A 14,301-nucleotide genomic window follows, 5' to 3' on the forward strand; every position below is an offset into this window, starting at 1 on the left:
CATTTTCGCCTAAATTGCTTGAATTTTAACATTTCGGCCAGAGTCTGTATCACAAACTTTATAGCCGATTGACACTTTTGACATAATTTTTCTTTTTTAGGGACCCACATTTAGTTAAGTCTTACTACTTTTGTCCAAGAAGCACACAGACTACTTTTCATTGTGTCAAACTGTCATTTTGTCAGTGTTTTCCCATGAAAAGATATACTTAAATATCTGCAGAAAATGCGAGGGGTGTACTCACTTTTGTGATACACTGTAATTATTACCTTCTTTTTATGGCTAGGTTGAAACAAAAGCGGTTGCGCGACGTCTGAAAACGGGGGTTTCGAGGGTAAAACGGACAAATTAAAAAAAGTTTGGGGGCTTAATGCGCCATGAATCTGATATGGCAGCATATAGACATATTGTTCTATCAAACACAACAGTTTTTTTGGCTTAAAATACAACAGTTTATTTTAAAGAGGGGTGCAAGAGCAGAAACTGCTTTTTCAGCCTTGTCTGTGTTTTCTGCCATATAATAATTATAACTTAATCGTAGAAATAACAATAATCTAATTAAACCCTTAAAATAACATCACATGATTTGGTTTGTAAAGAATATCACAGGTCAAATAAAGCATGTGTTGTATTGCTGTGATGATTCGTATACATTCATATCCCCCCCCCCCCCCCCCCCCCCGCTCCACATGGGACGGTTTGGAAATAGATGGGAAACGGCTTCGTACTGTGGGGGGTGTCTGGAGGAAGTGTGCGTGTGAACAAATGGACAGAGGCGGAGGGAGGAGGTTCATAAGGGGGCGTGGGTAACCAAAGGGAGGGAGACGGTGAGACGGCTGACTGGAGCTGTGGGAGGACCATCCCCATGCCTGGACTTGCGGCTTCTGCGATCGCGCAGCTTCGACCGGAGGAAAGTGTGCCGAAGTCGCGACTGACGCTCCAGTGTAACTCTGCAAGGACTCTCCTCATCACCCGGCCGAAATCAGACAACTTCGGTTTAAGTGTTTGGCCTCCATCTTGACTCCCCCTCTGTTCGTCCAAAAGTGTGGCTGGAATGAGCGAGCTCCATAACGGAATGAGGGTTCTGTGACCTCCCTCTAATACTTGAACACCGCTGACTGACAAAGGAGTGCAAAAAAAAAAAGACTGCAAATAGTGCTTCCCCGCAGCCTTCAAAGGTAAGGCTGAACTTTCCTCTTGTTTTTTCCTCCTCCTTTACACAGCCAGTCAATCATTACCAGCAGGGAGGATTTTAACCTCTGCCTTCTCATGGTGTAGTAAAGGAGCACAGTGGAGCTCCCCCCTTCCAACTCATTTCATTGGGCTTGCAAAAGCATAACAGAACGTTTTTCCACAGTATTTACCTTGGCCCTGTGTGTTCCAGGCACTCACATCTATGTATGCGTGTTTGTGTGTGAGAGTGTTTTCACTACTTTCAACAAGACTGAGGACAGAGAAGGGAGCCATTCAAACCCAGCACACTATGTGAAAGTCTCTTTATCCTTGATTGATGAAATGATGGTAGTCAACCTGACCTCTTTGAGCAGGAGTGCGAAACTTGGGGATCTTGGGTAATATATGAGCCCGTGTAAGTATGACATGCGGTCCTTCCGTGCATCACAACAACTAGTGGTGCACATGAAAAAACACTCAAAGCAACCATCAAACGCCCCAAAAATGGTTAGATCCTTGCATCAGATTTATTCTTGAAATGGAAAAATTTTGTCAAATTGAATTTCTCGCCATTGAAAAACTTTTATAGACTATAAGAGCAATGTTATAAGTAACATTTGAACTCGCATGGGCCTCATATGTGTGTGAAAAGAGTTTAACATGAAGAAAAACATGAAATCCAACACAAGTTACTAAGGGAGTAACGGTACATGCATTTGTATTGAACCGTTGTTCTGCCAAAATATGCTACATCGGCGAAACGTCCAACATTAGTCGAATTTGACACCTAAAGTACTACCGTGCGCTCTAAATTTGTTTTGTTTAGATGCATACAGGAATAAGGTACTAAAAAAATGCCTGCAGAAAAAACTTAAATGTAGTTATATCAAATAAGGACGGTTTAAACACGCTACGTGACTAATGTGGTCAACTGCTTCAAAGCTAATACAAAAAAACACAATGGTTAAAAGTATGAGAGGGTAATACATGCAAAAAGTATCTTTGAGGCTGTGAAAAGGTTCTAAATAATTAAATAAAAACAAAAATAGTGAGTAATCGCCGCCTCTAACAGATGTGCGCATGCGTGTGAATGCATGCGCAAGCGCCCTGAGCATTGTGTAGACGTTTCGCCGCGTAGTAAGGAATGGCCGAACACCGGCGCGCCATAGATGGTCCACAGTCACTCCGGAGCACTGACGCGGCCGGTATACGTTGAACAATAGGATATAATGGGAACAATTGGCTCTGGCGCTAGTTTTTGGCGGACCTGGAACGAAGATGCAGTTTGCGCAGTTGGTAACGAACTTTTAACAGCACGCCCTGAGCATTGTGTAGGACGTTTCGCCGCGTAGTAAGGAATGGCCGAACACCGTTTCTGTACGTGGTGCTCGGTTCGGAACGGAGGCGTACTGAACGAGTTTCTGACATAATGTAACTCTTAATTTTCGAAAGCTGTGAGTCGATCGGGCTACAGTTTCTTTGTGTAGGTTATATCTACTCCGTCTTTTGTACTATAATGAGGACCAACATGGTAGGACAGTATAACCCAGAAACGTCAACGTCGCAACAACATGGCCGCCGCGAGAACGCAGTGAAGCGCGGGCGTTAAAGTCAATCAGCCAATGCACACCAGTCGCAGTGCGGCCGCGTCTTAGACGTGTCCCAGAAGCGGCTCAACACGACGCATGCGAAAAGAACGGCAGAGTTTATTATTTGACGCGAGACGAGACCCTCCTGCGTCAATACTACTACCAGTAGCTAGGCTCGGGCAGACCGGAAGTCACTTGTGTAAAAATACGGTAGATCTGGTCGATTTTCAAACTAATATGCAATCGTAATCCACTTTTTGAGTCCATCAGATCTCTTGAGTAGTAGATCGGGGCACAGCTGACTCGTCTTTGTTGATTTACTGCTGTCTTTTCTGCTATAATAATAACCAACACGGCCCTGTGTTCAATACAAAACATCCCTACCACAACAAAACAAGTAGGAACTAATAGTCACATAGGAACTAAAGTTATACAACATAAAATATACAATATAAATGAATACTACATCACATTTGTAAAATATAAACACATAATAAAATAAGTAATAGCCCATTTAAATAAAATAAATTGAAATGAGCTAAAACACCTGTAATTAAATAATAAGAATAATACACAGATCCTGCTTACACAATTAAATTTATTAATTTCTGTGTGGCGCTTTAACTTGAAAAAAATCCACCAATAAAGCTTTTGAAAACCGTTCATAAGAAAAAAAAAGATCTATTGATGCATTTCATTTGTAAAATACATGTTAAAATATTTGTCATTGGGATTGCTTTTCTCTTTAGCACAGGACTTCTTTTTTCTTCTTTCTTTCAGAAAGAAAGCTGACCAATACGCGGGCTCTGAAAGGCAAATTGTTGTTGGATTATCTTTAAATACCCGTTACTTTTTGAGCAGAATTCTAGCTTTGTATAGGCTAATGTTCCTATTGTTGAAAGGTGTGTAATAAACAACCAACACATTTATATTTTGCATTTTGTTTTCTTACTGTACCGAAAATGAACCGAACCGTGACCTCAAAACCGAGGTACGTACTGAACCGAGATTTTTGTGTACCATTACACCCCTACAAGTTACCATTTAAAATTGAATGTAATTGAATGTTTACAAATAGGGTTGTTCCCATCATGTTTTTTTGCTCCCGATCCGATCCCGATCTTTTTAGTTTGAGTATGTGCTGATCCCGATATTTCCCGATCCGATTGCTTTTTTTTTTGCTCCTGATTCAATTCCAATCATTCCCGATAATTTTTCCCGATCATATACATTTTGGCAATGCATTAAGAAAAAAATGAATAAAACTCGCACGAATATATACATTAAACATACAGTACATAAATACTGTATTTGTTTATTATGACAATAAATCCTCAAGATGGCATTTACATTATTAACATTCTTTCTGTGAGAGGGATCCACGGATAGAAAGACTTGTAATTCTTAAAGGATAACTGTGACTTTGTATATTGTGACTAAATATTGCCATCTAGTGTATTTGTTGAGCTTTCAGTAAATGATACTGCACCCATTTAACTGTTCTGCCCAAATGCATGATGGGAAGTGCAACCATGACTGTGCGTAGGGGCACCAAATCATATATCTTCTCTGCGTTGGGAAAGAACATAGGGTGTTAAAAAAATGATCAACTACCACCTTTCTTCCCCACAATGCTTCTCACGATATTTTTAATTGCCGAGAGAGGGATTGTAAGGCTTTAGCCAAATAAATAAAGGCTCCAAAGGCTGTCAAAATTCTCTACTAATTATACGCTGCCTTTTAGCTCTATATATAGGAAAAACGACGCCTTTATAGATTGAACGCGATAATGCGTGAGTGGGTCGTGCAGCGCATGCGTTAACGTGATTAATTAAAAAACATTAATTACCGACGTTAACGCAATAAATTTGATAACCCTACTTTAAGCCAAAAGTACTCTGGATTAGTGTAAGACATTTTGTCTGTAACGTTAAATACATTTAGAAAACGATTTAAATAAAATATATTTATATGTTAAAAAAAGGCATGTCCGATATTTTTTTTGCCGATTCCGATACTTTGAAAATGACATGATCGGACCCGATCGATCGCATCTTTATTTACAAAAGTCTTTTTTTTTCTCCCCCTTTGGTCTTTTTCCCACTCGTTTAAAGCTCCTGAGGAGAAAATGTATCGCCTTAAGCTTAAAGTTTCAAAATAAAACTATTAGCCAACTGGAAGCTGTAATGAAAGGGGGGAGTTTTTCCAAATCATTTCAATGTTTGATTGATTTTCATTTGTGTAATACAGTATTTTTCATAATTTTAACGTAAAAAATGATGTAAAAGCCTTTGACTTAAGGGCTCTTACTTGTCCTCCTCCATGACTTCTGCCTAGTGCACTGGTTGTTCGCTTCGGTGTGATATGGTATAGCTCATAATATGAAACACATGCGGCCATTATTGTGGATGACTTAGCTGGGAGTCTTTTATCGGCGCCAAAAAAAGGAACAGGGCTCTCTTATTTTTGAGCGTGTTTGCTCTGATCTACTGCAAGATTGTCTTTGGAGAACACATCTGCTGTGTTGTACGAGCAGCCTCGGGGCAACCATCATTTTGACGGCATGTACCAACCCACTTCCATCAGAGGAGCAGTGGCGGGAGCAGTCTTCTTTAACATGAGTGCATCCCTTGCACAGGATTTAAATTGAGCCTCACGCCTCCATATCTACACCCTCCTCGTGCATCATTCCACTCAGTCAGTAAGTCGTTCCTAAAACAGGCCGATCTCTTTCAACATTAATTACAGGCCGAGCAGGAAAAGAGAAACATTTTTAAACTGCCAATTACTGCTTTTGTTGCCGGTTGTATTTTAAGTCAAACAAATGTGAGCAGTACATGTCCCCTATGGCGAACAAATGCATCTAACAAGCGGCCATTTCGACTCAAGATTTTGAGATAATGCGACCTACGTTCAGCAAAGGGAGTCGCTGCTACTTGGCAGCCATATGCAAACCATTAAAGGAAGGGAGGAAGGACTAAAAAATGTTTGAGATGAACATGGAGTGAGAGTGGGAATGTAATCCATTTTGGGACACATTTCACAGTGACCTTGGGATAGCAATGGATAATGAGGGAGTACTTTAGGAGCCTTCAGGCAGTAGTTTTTTCTCGCAGTCAGGCCGGTGATGTTTTTCTTCCTCTGCGTTCATAAAAAAGGGTGATAAATACATGTTAGGCTTCCAGCATTACCATATAAATCTGCTAAAAATACAAACTTTTCCCAATCGGTGGCTTTTTGTACTTGGACTTTTATACATTTGTTTATTTCAAATGTGTTGTCATTGCCACAGTGCCTACAGAAGCAAATGCTGGATTTGAAATTATCCTATGTCATCCTGCAGCTTGAAGTGAATCAAATCAATTCTTTTTGTCTTTAACTAAAACGAATGAGATTTTTCTCATGACGATCTGAGAGGGCCAAGTCAATATGAATTTGCTGTTTTCAAACCTGATCCAGGCCCTTTTCGTGTGATTTTAAAGGGATTCATGGATAGAAAGACTTGTAGTTCTTAAAAGATAAACGTTATTATGAGTTAGAATAATTTGATATTGAAACCCCTCTTGATGTTTTCATTTTATACTATTTGCAAAATTTGTTTAACTGGTAGGCCGCCATTGTTGTTGACGTCGCAGGGCGGTGACGTCACATTGTTACACTGCCAGAGTATGACTCTGCTAAATAAACATTTGTCACCCTTTCAATTTGAACTAGAGGGGAACATTAATGAGCATGACAGCACTGTCGATATTTCAAAAAATGAGCAGCAAAAGCAAAATGAACAGGAAAGACAGGATGAGACGAGATGAGAGTAGGACAAAACAGTGTTCTGCCAAAATAGGCTGCACCGATGAAATGTCACACAAGAGGCGAATTTGACACCCAAAGTACTAACGTGCGCTTTAAGCTAGTTTTGGTTCGATGCATACAGACAGAACATACTAAAGATGCTTTAAGAAAATACTTAAACGTAGTAATGTCAAATAATGGTGCTTTAAATATGCTACGTGAGTAATAGGGATAGAAATGATACGATTTTTACGATTCCGATTCCATTATCGATATTGCTTAACAATTCGATTCTTTATCGATTCAGATTTGGGGGAAAAGAAGAACAAACGTTTTGATTGGCATCGAGTTTGTAAGGTTGTGACTTCTGATTAAACAAACTCACAACGAGGTCAAAAGAGGCCCAAAGTCTCAATTTTAACTGTAGAAATAAGTGCCATATACACAAGAATGTGTAACATTTTATTGAAACATTTTTCTAATAGAAATTAAAAAAAAAAAAAAGGTATATATTGGCATAGCCTATAGGTCGTTGTTCTGCCTTTGGCAATATGTGTTAAAGTGTATTATTTACCATTATATTGAAATGCATGCCTTTTAGTTTTTAGCGTGCTTTCACGCTCAAGTGGAGGCGCCCTTGCGCTTCCTCACGCGAAGAAGAGCACGCTCACGTGAAGAAGAGCACGCTTACACGCGAAGAAGAGCGCGCTTACACGCGAAGAAGAAGTGGAGCTACAAAGCATCCAAGCGAGTGTGCGAGTTAGTGAGAGAGGGAAACACTGCTACTAGCCTACGGTCTTTGTTAATGTTTGTAAAATATCTACAGAGGCAACGCCTGTATGTATCATGTTTTGTGTTGTTGTTGTGTGTTTCCACTCGCGATCGGACACTTAAACAGTTGTCTAGTGGTTTGAACGATGTGCTAATGCTAGCGAACGCATGCTAACCATTTGTGTTATTACTGCATTAGCAGCTAATCGTCGCTGATTTACGCTGATTCGAACCTGTTTGTCATTGGGGACGAAATTGATTTGTTTCATTTCTATTTTTAGTTTCACTCTTCAAGTGATGGTGTCATAACGACGGCTGAATAAAGTCAGTATATTATACCAACGTCTTCTGCCTTGTCATTTAGAAGTTTAGGTCGCTGTATAGCCAGGACTGAGTCTTAGCGTCTCGGTGAGGACAGTACAGTCGTATTCCCTCCCGACGCAGTTATTTCCAGCTTGCAATGACTGCAAGTCGCTTTGTTGTAATTTTTCCTCGTGAAGTGAAGACACACTTTCGAGCGTTTGAACCTACGTGCTGTCATTGTTATGTTTACGGCTGCAATCGTAACCTTTCATTTTCACCCTCTTTCCTGGTGAAGTGTAGCCAAACTTTGGAGCGAGTGGTTCTTGGCGCCATGCTAGTTTGATGCGTCTGGACAACAATACATGTCACGTCACGTGATGATGCAACACGAGTCTTTAGGAATCGTTAAAGGGATCGTTAAGGCTTTTTCATTGTTATGTCTAGGCCTCGATACACTAGGAACCGGTTCGGAATTGGAATCGGATTTCGATTCCCATCCCTAGTAAGTAATGTGGTCAACAGATCAACAATCTGCTTTAAAGCTACCACAAGAAAAAACAATGCTTGAAATTATGAGAGGGGAAACACATGCAAAAAGTATTTTGGGGCAATGACAAGGTAATAAAAGACTCATTAAAAACACAGTAAGTACTCGTCGCTTTAAACAGATGAGCGCATGTGTTGGACGTCGCACCGCGTAGAAGGAATTGCAGTAACCTGGTAGTATTTGTCGAGTGACAGTGACAGTCTACGTCAGGGGTCCCCAAACTACGGCCTTGCGGGCCAGGTATGGCCCGCCTCCACATTTGGTCCGGCCACCTGAACAAAAAAATTTGGAAAAAAAAAAGTTTTTTTTTTTCCCCATAGTGTTATTTATTTCCTGGCTTTTTTCTGTGAAGAACCCAGAGAGGGTTATTTAGTTGTTATCTATTTAATTAATAGTGTTATTATTATTTATTATAATATTATAATATATTATTATTTTATTTACTTTTGAAGAATCCAGAAAGGGTTATTTGATTGTGGCTTTCTGAAAAACAATAAATCTTTACATTTTGGCACTCCTGCAATCGTCACACCTTTTCTGTTATAAACTGACCCCGGTCCCTCATCAGAGAAGGAAAAAGGTATGTGGCCCTCACAGGAAAGAGTTTGGGGACCCCTGATCTACATCATCACCCCGAGCGTCCATTGCATGTATAAAAATGGCGCCCTCCATAGTTCAAAACATGTACCAAATATTGTAGATTTTTTTTAACATGGCAATATTTTATGTGTTTCTAATAACATATTTTAGTAAAAATGTAAAAAAAAAAAAAAAAAAAAAAAAGTGGCTTATTGGAGCCTACAAGTCTTTAAGTCTGAGGTTCTCTTTAAATCTAACATGGATTAATTTTTTTTTTAATATGACTGCAGTCTGAACAGTCCAGTCACCTAAAATCTGAATTCTCACGACAATAACTTCTTAAAAAATAATAAAGCCTAGAACCAGGCAATATGTAACGCCCAACAGTGTGAAAACAGCGGGAGGATAGTATAGACAGAGTAGTAGTAGAGGGATAGAAAAGTGTTAATAAGTATTTAGGGAGAATAAAGAAAAAAAAAAATCAAAGCTAACTTGGGGGATCATATGGTAGTGGGCCAGCAGCAGACTTGATCTCGTATTTACAAATGGAAGCTGGCCTTATTGCCAGTATTGTGAAGATAAAGAAAAATAAAAGAGCCCTAAAGTCTAGATTCAAAGGGACACTCCAGTGGAAATCTCCAGTAATAAATTACCTGCTTGGGTCAAGAAAAAAAGTTAACAAGTCTGCCAAATTAGAAATAATAATAATAAATACTAATAATTGTATATTTCTTAAGGTTTAATAATGTTTCCACTTTCTGTGCTCAAACCACGCCTCACTCAAGTGCCAAATGTTTGCTTGTTACTATAGCTTGTTAAAACGTGGATAACACTTTCTTTAGATGTTTCCCATGTGTACAGTCTTCTACCATGCCAGCGAGGAGGAGTAATCTCTCAACGGGCTTTGCGAGAGTGAAATAGCTGTCCGGCGTCGAGCAGCAGCCCATGTGGCGCGTTTGAAAGCAGCAGCACATGCGACAGTTGCCATCAGTAAATGCATACGGTTGGCTACAACTCGCTTGAAATTTACCGGGCTCTTGGCAGTATTGTAGCTGAATGCACGCATCTACTGCTGGCCAGCACTGAATGAAGGACCTTCTGGCCTCCACCATGCTGCTCGCAGCTGACTGTTTGCTCCGCAGTGCATTGTTACACTGAGCCCACATTACATAAAACACAACTCAACCCGCAGGAAGACGTATTGTGTGATTGAGGTTGTAATTTTTTTGCTCCTGAAGTAATGCTAGAAAATTCAACGGACCCTTAGTAGAACTGGAGCTGACTTCAGCCAAGTGTGAAGACATTTGAATGAGAGATGGTAGGTCAGGTAATTAGCCGGTTACAGATTTGAACCAATAGGAGTCAAGACTTAATGTTAGTAAGTACTGGTGCACGATAATTATTGGTCCGATAATAGGAATTATGACGTCACCCCGATAAATACAATAACATTATTAATAGGACCGATAGTATGTATTGTGCTGGCTTCACAGTTTACAGTGACTTTACACATTGCTCCCACCTGCTGGTCAGAATAATTTGTTGCATCTATTTTTTGTCACAGTAGTTTTGTTCACATTACAAGCTCATTCACATACACATTGCGGTGTCTAGCGGTCGCACTGACAATCGTGAATGCTTTCTGTTATGTTTCTGCCTCGGAAATATGTCTGTAAGTATTTTATGTTTACTATGACATATGGATGTGCACCATATGTTTACTTCTATGGTGAAGGGTCATATGTACAGAACTTAATAAGTTGTTGTGTTATAGAAGCCAGCCAAAACTTTAGTAGCACAAGCTAGTGTGCTATTGCCTGGCTCTGCCAGACTTTTCTCCCTGTATTTTTCAAACACTGAGAGAAATAGTCTGGGAACCATCCCATTAACAGCCTTTTCGAGCAGGTACAAAATCAATCGACAAATCAGATTCGTTTATTTGCGTGACGTGCTCTTAACGAGCAACGTCACTCTTGCGCGTCGGAAGTCGTCTCTACAACAAAGCTGAACAGGAGAGCCGAGAATATGTTCCAATCCACGGTAAAATCAGTTTTAAATTACCAAAAACACATCGACACGAGTCATTGACAACAGTCTGTCCGGCGCTAGCCATGTTGAATAAACTCCACTCTCCTCATACGTTTACTTCCGCGCGCAAGTCCCTCGTCGCTTTAATAACGTGACGTCTGCCCTGCCCGTCGCTGATTGGTCCACTCCGCTGTCTGTTTGCTGTGGCTTGCTCCGCCCTGGAAATTGTATCCGCGGGAATGGTGGCCAGACTCAATAGCTGGAACAGCGGTGAGTCTGGTGTACCAGGCTAAGTGTGCTATGCTATACATATAATAGTTGTGTATATAAGTGTATTGTGCAGTTTGTTGTATATTGAGTATTGAATATGTGTATTTTTCTGTTGTACTTTCACATTATTAAGACGAGTGTCTTCCCATAAAAGCAAGAAAAGACCAAGCCTTGTGGTTTATGGAAGTGCATTCATTTTTAGCTGGCTGTCGGGCAGTGCAGAAGTGAAATGCACTGTTTTGTTCATGTCATTATGAAAAATCTGGTGAGATCAAAGGCAAATCTATGTTGAATCCACCACTAGTTTTTTGTTTTGTTTTTTTTTTAAACCTCCAGGTGTTAAACAACTTATAGGTTATACATTAAAAAAAAAAAAAAAATATTATCGGTTATCGATATCGGTATCGGCTTTGAGGAACAGAAAGTTATCAATATCGGTATCGGTTTCAAAAAATGGATATCGTGCACCCCTATTAGTTAGCCTTGGTTAAATGGACCAATAAACATTCACTGTTCTACAAAATTTTGGAAAAAATCATACTTACTGCGGTGACTTGGATTGGAAAATGAAATATTTTAATGCTGTTTGGCTTAAGTATTCAAGGTATTTAATGTTAAAGTTCAATTACAAATATACATTGATGTAATTATATAATATCAGTTTTAAAAGTTACTAGATTTGACATGGTATGGATATATCGTGTGTCACTGCTTATGAAATGTATATGTATTAATGCATTTTGGCCACTTCCAAAACACCAGGGTTTATGCAATGTATAGTGTATCACAAAAGTGAGTACACCCCTCACATTTCTGCAGATATATAAGTATATCTTTTCATGGGACAACACTGACAAAATGACACTTTGACACAATGAAAAGTAGTCTGTGTGCATCTTATATGATAGAGTTAATTTATTTTCCCCTCAAAATTACTCAAAATATAGCCATTAATAGCTAAACCCCTGGCAACAAAAGTGAGTACACCCCTTAGAACCTACATACATCCCTAAATGTCCAAATTGAGTACTGCTTGTCATTTTCCCTCCAAAATGTCATGTGACTCGTTACAGGAGTGCTGTCAGCATTGCTGCAGAGATTGAAGAGGTGGGGGGGTCAGCCTTTTAGTGCTCAGACCATACGCCACACTCTACATCAAATTGGTGTGCATGGCTGTCACCCCAGGAGGAAACCTCTTCTGAAGATGGTACACAAGAAAGCCAGCAAACAGTTTGCTGAAGACATGTCAACAAAACACATGGATTACTGGAACCATGTCCTATGGTCTGATGAGACGTGCGGGTTTTCTTGTATACCATTTAGGGATGTACATAGTTTCTAAGGGGTGTACTCACTTTTGTTGCCAGGGGTCTGGATATTAATGGCTATATTTTGAGTTATTTTGAGGGGAAAATAAATTAACTCTATTACATAAGCAGCACACAGACTACTTTTCATTGTGTTAAAGTGTCATTTTGTCAGTGTTGTCCCATGAAAAGATATACTTAAATATCTGAAGAAATGTGAGGGGTGTACTCACTTTTGTGATACACTGTATTGAAAACAGCATACTTAGTCAAAGCCCTTGCCTACAAGATTAATATTCTGAAATGGTGGACATTTTCAGGTAGATATGCTTATCCAGAAATAACCATTTCTATTTCAATAAACACCCATTTTCGCCGAAATTGCTTGAATTTTAACATTTCGGCCAGATTCTGTATCTCAAAATTTATAGCCGATTGACACTTTTCACATAATTTTCCTTTTTTAGGGACCCAAATTTAGTTAAGTCTCACTACTTTTGTCCAGGAAGCATTTTGCTAGTAGAACAGTGTTACCTGTTTTTTGTTTTTGTGTGTGTTGGATTGAAACTATCATTTGGTTGTCTGTACTTCAGATGAATTCATGTTTTTATTATTGCTCATATTGAAGCTGGACAAGCATTATTTGCAGGTTAAATGTCCTAATGTCAGTTACCTTGAAGTTTGAATGGTGGTAGTAAAGGGGGCAGGGAACCTTGAGATTGCTTTCATATGTCTGAAGGCATGACGTTTGCAGTGAATTTGTAGTTTTCTTTAATTGGGCGAAAAACTGCATGACTCACATCTGGGCAACGTTCAGCCTTCGGTATATTGCTTGTATGGTAAAACTATATGCCTTTTGGGGGGGTTGGGATATAAAGGACTTGGCCTGCCTTGCCTTGGCATTTTTAGATCCAGTTTTTCATAATTGGGTTGAAAAAAGCTAGTTGGTACATCTTGTGGGGCGTGCAAATAATGAGTAAGATAAAGTCTTTGCCTTTTTTGCTTCATGTTCATTAATGTAAATTCATATCTGCTGTTTGATAACATTTGTGTATTTGCAACATTACTTCAGTGTCAGTAACAACTGAGTTCAGTTTGTGAATTTACTGTATATTTAAAAGTGACTCTCACTTTCTACAAATTTACAAAAGCGATTGGAATGAAATCACAAACCATGCAGGTAACAAACATTCACATTCAACAGGTCACATTGTTGTTTTTACTCATTAAAGGTAAAAATAAGCAGAATATGTATTATTTTAATTTTTTATATATATCTATATTTTTTTTAACATATATGAAACAGTGGGGAAAATAGCATTCAATGCAACGTCATCTTTAGGTCTTAACATGATGGAAATTATGTTTACACAATAGTAAAATCAGAATTGCATTAACTATTGTATGAAAACACATGTAGGCCATAAATATTGTGTCACGTGACAATGTATTCTTTAGCCACCAAGCAAACTAGGTCAAATCCAAGCCATTCAAAAGATCATAATTACCAGAACAGTATATATTTGCATGAAAATCATGTCTTATTGTAAACTAAGAAAGTCCTTTTATTCCACTAACTTTGTGTAGGAATCACATTTGTAATTTGCACAGAACACATTTGAGAAGATCTGCTTTTAGACTGCTATGGTAAGTATTTTCAGTACCACCACAACGGAGCCCCCAAACTGCGACTTCAATAATGAAAATAAAAGCCTCACTGTATTACATTTGAACCTATTCCTGACACGTTATATAAAACCTTTCTTGCCTGAAGGTTGTTTTCCTCTTTTTTTTTTTTTTTTTTTTTTTAAACAGTAAATAAAAGTATGTAGAAACAATCCGCTGAAACGATGATCACATTGCCATCACTGATGGAAAACACAGCCGAGTAGCTTGTCACCGCATGTAGCAACCGGCAAAATCAGACATAAACAGACATCAGCTC

The 14,301-nt window shown here is 39.1% G+C and overlaps 1 protein-coding gene across 1 annotated transcript in view; it reads left to right on the forward strand.

Moving 5' to 3' along the window:
* The first annotated feature begins 840 nt into the window (after positions 1-840).
* The window catches only part of LOC130929655 (tensin-3-like), a 75,170-nt gene continuing 61,709 nt past the window's right edge, over positions 841-14,301 (forward strand). Inside the window, exon 1 of the mRNA XM_057856999.1 lies at positions 841-1,178. The gene's annotated coding sequence lies outside the window, so the exon portion shown is untranslated. The remainder of the gene's footprint in view (positions 1,179-14,301) is intronic.

Source organism: Corythoichthys intestinalis, chromosome 14 (assembly GCF_030265065.1).
Source record: "Corythoichthys intestinalis isolate RoL2023-P3 chromosome 14, ASM3026506v1, whole genome shotgun sequence".
Classification (NCBI taxonomy): domain Eukaryota; kingdom Metazoa; phylum Chordata; class Actinopteri; order Syngnathiformes; family Syngnathidae; genus Corythoichthys; species Corythoichthys intestinalis.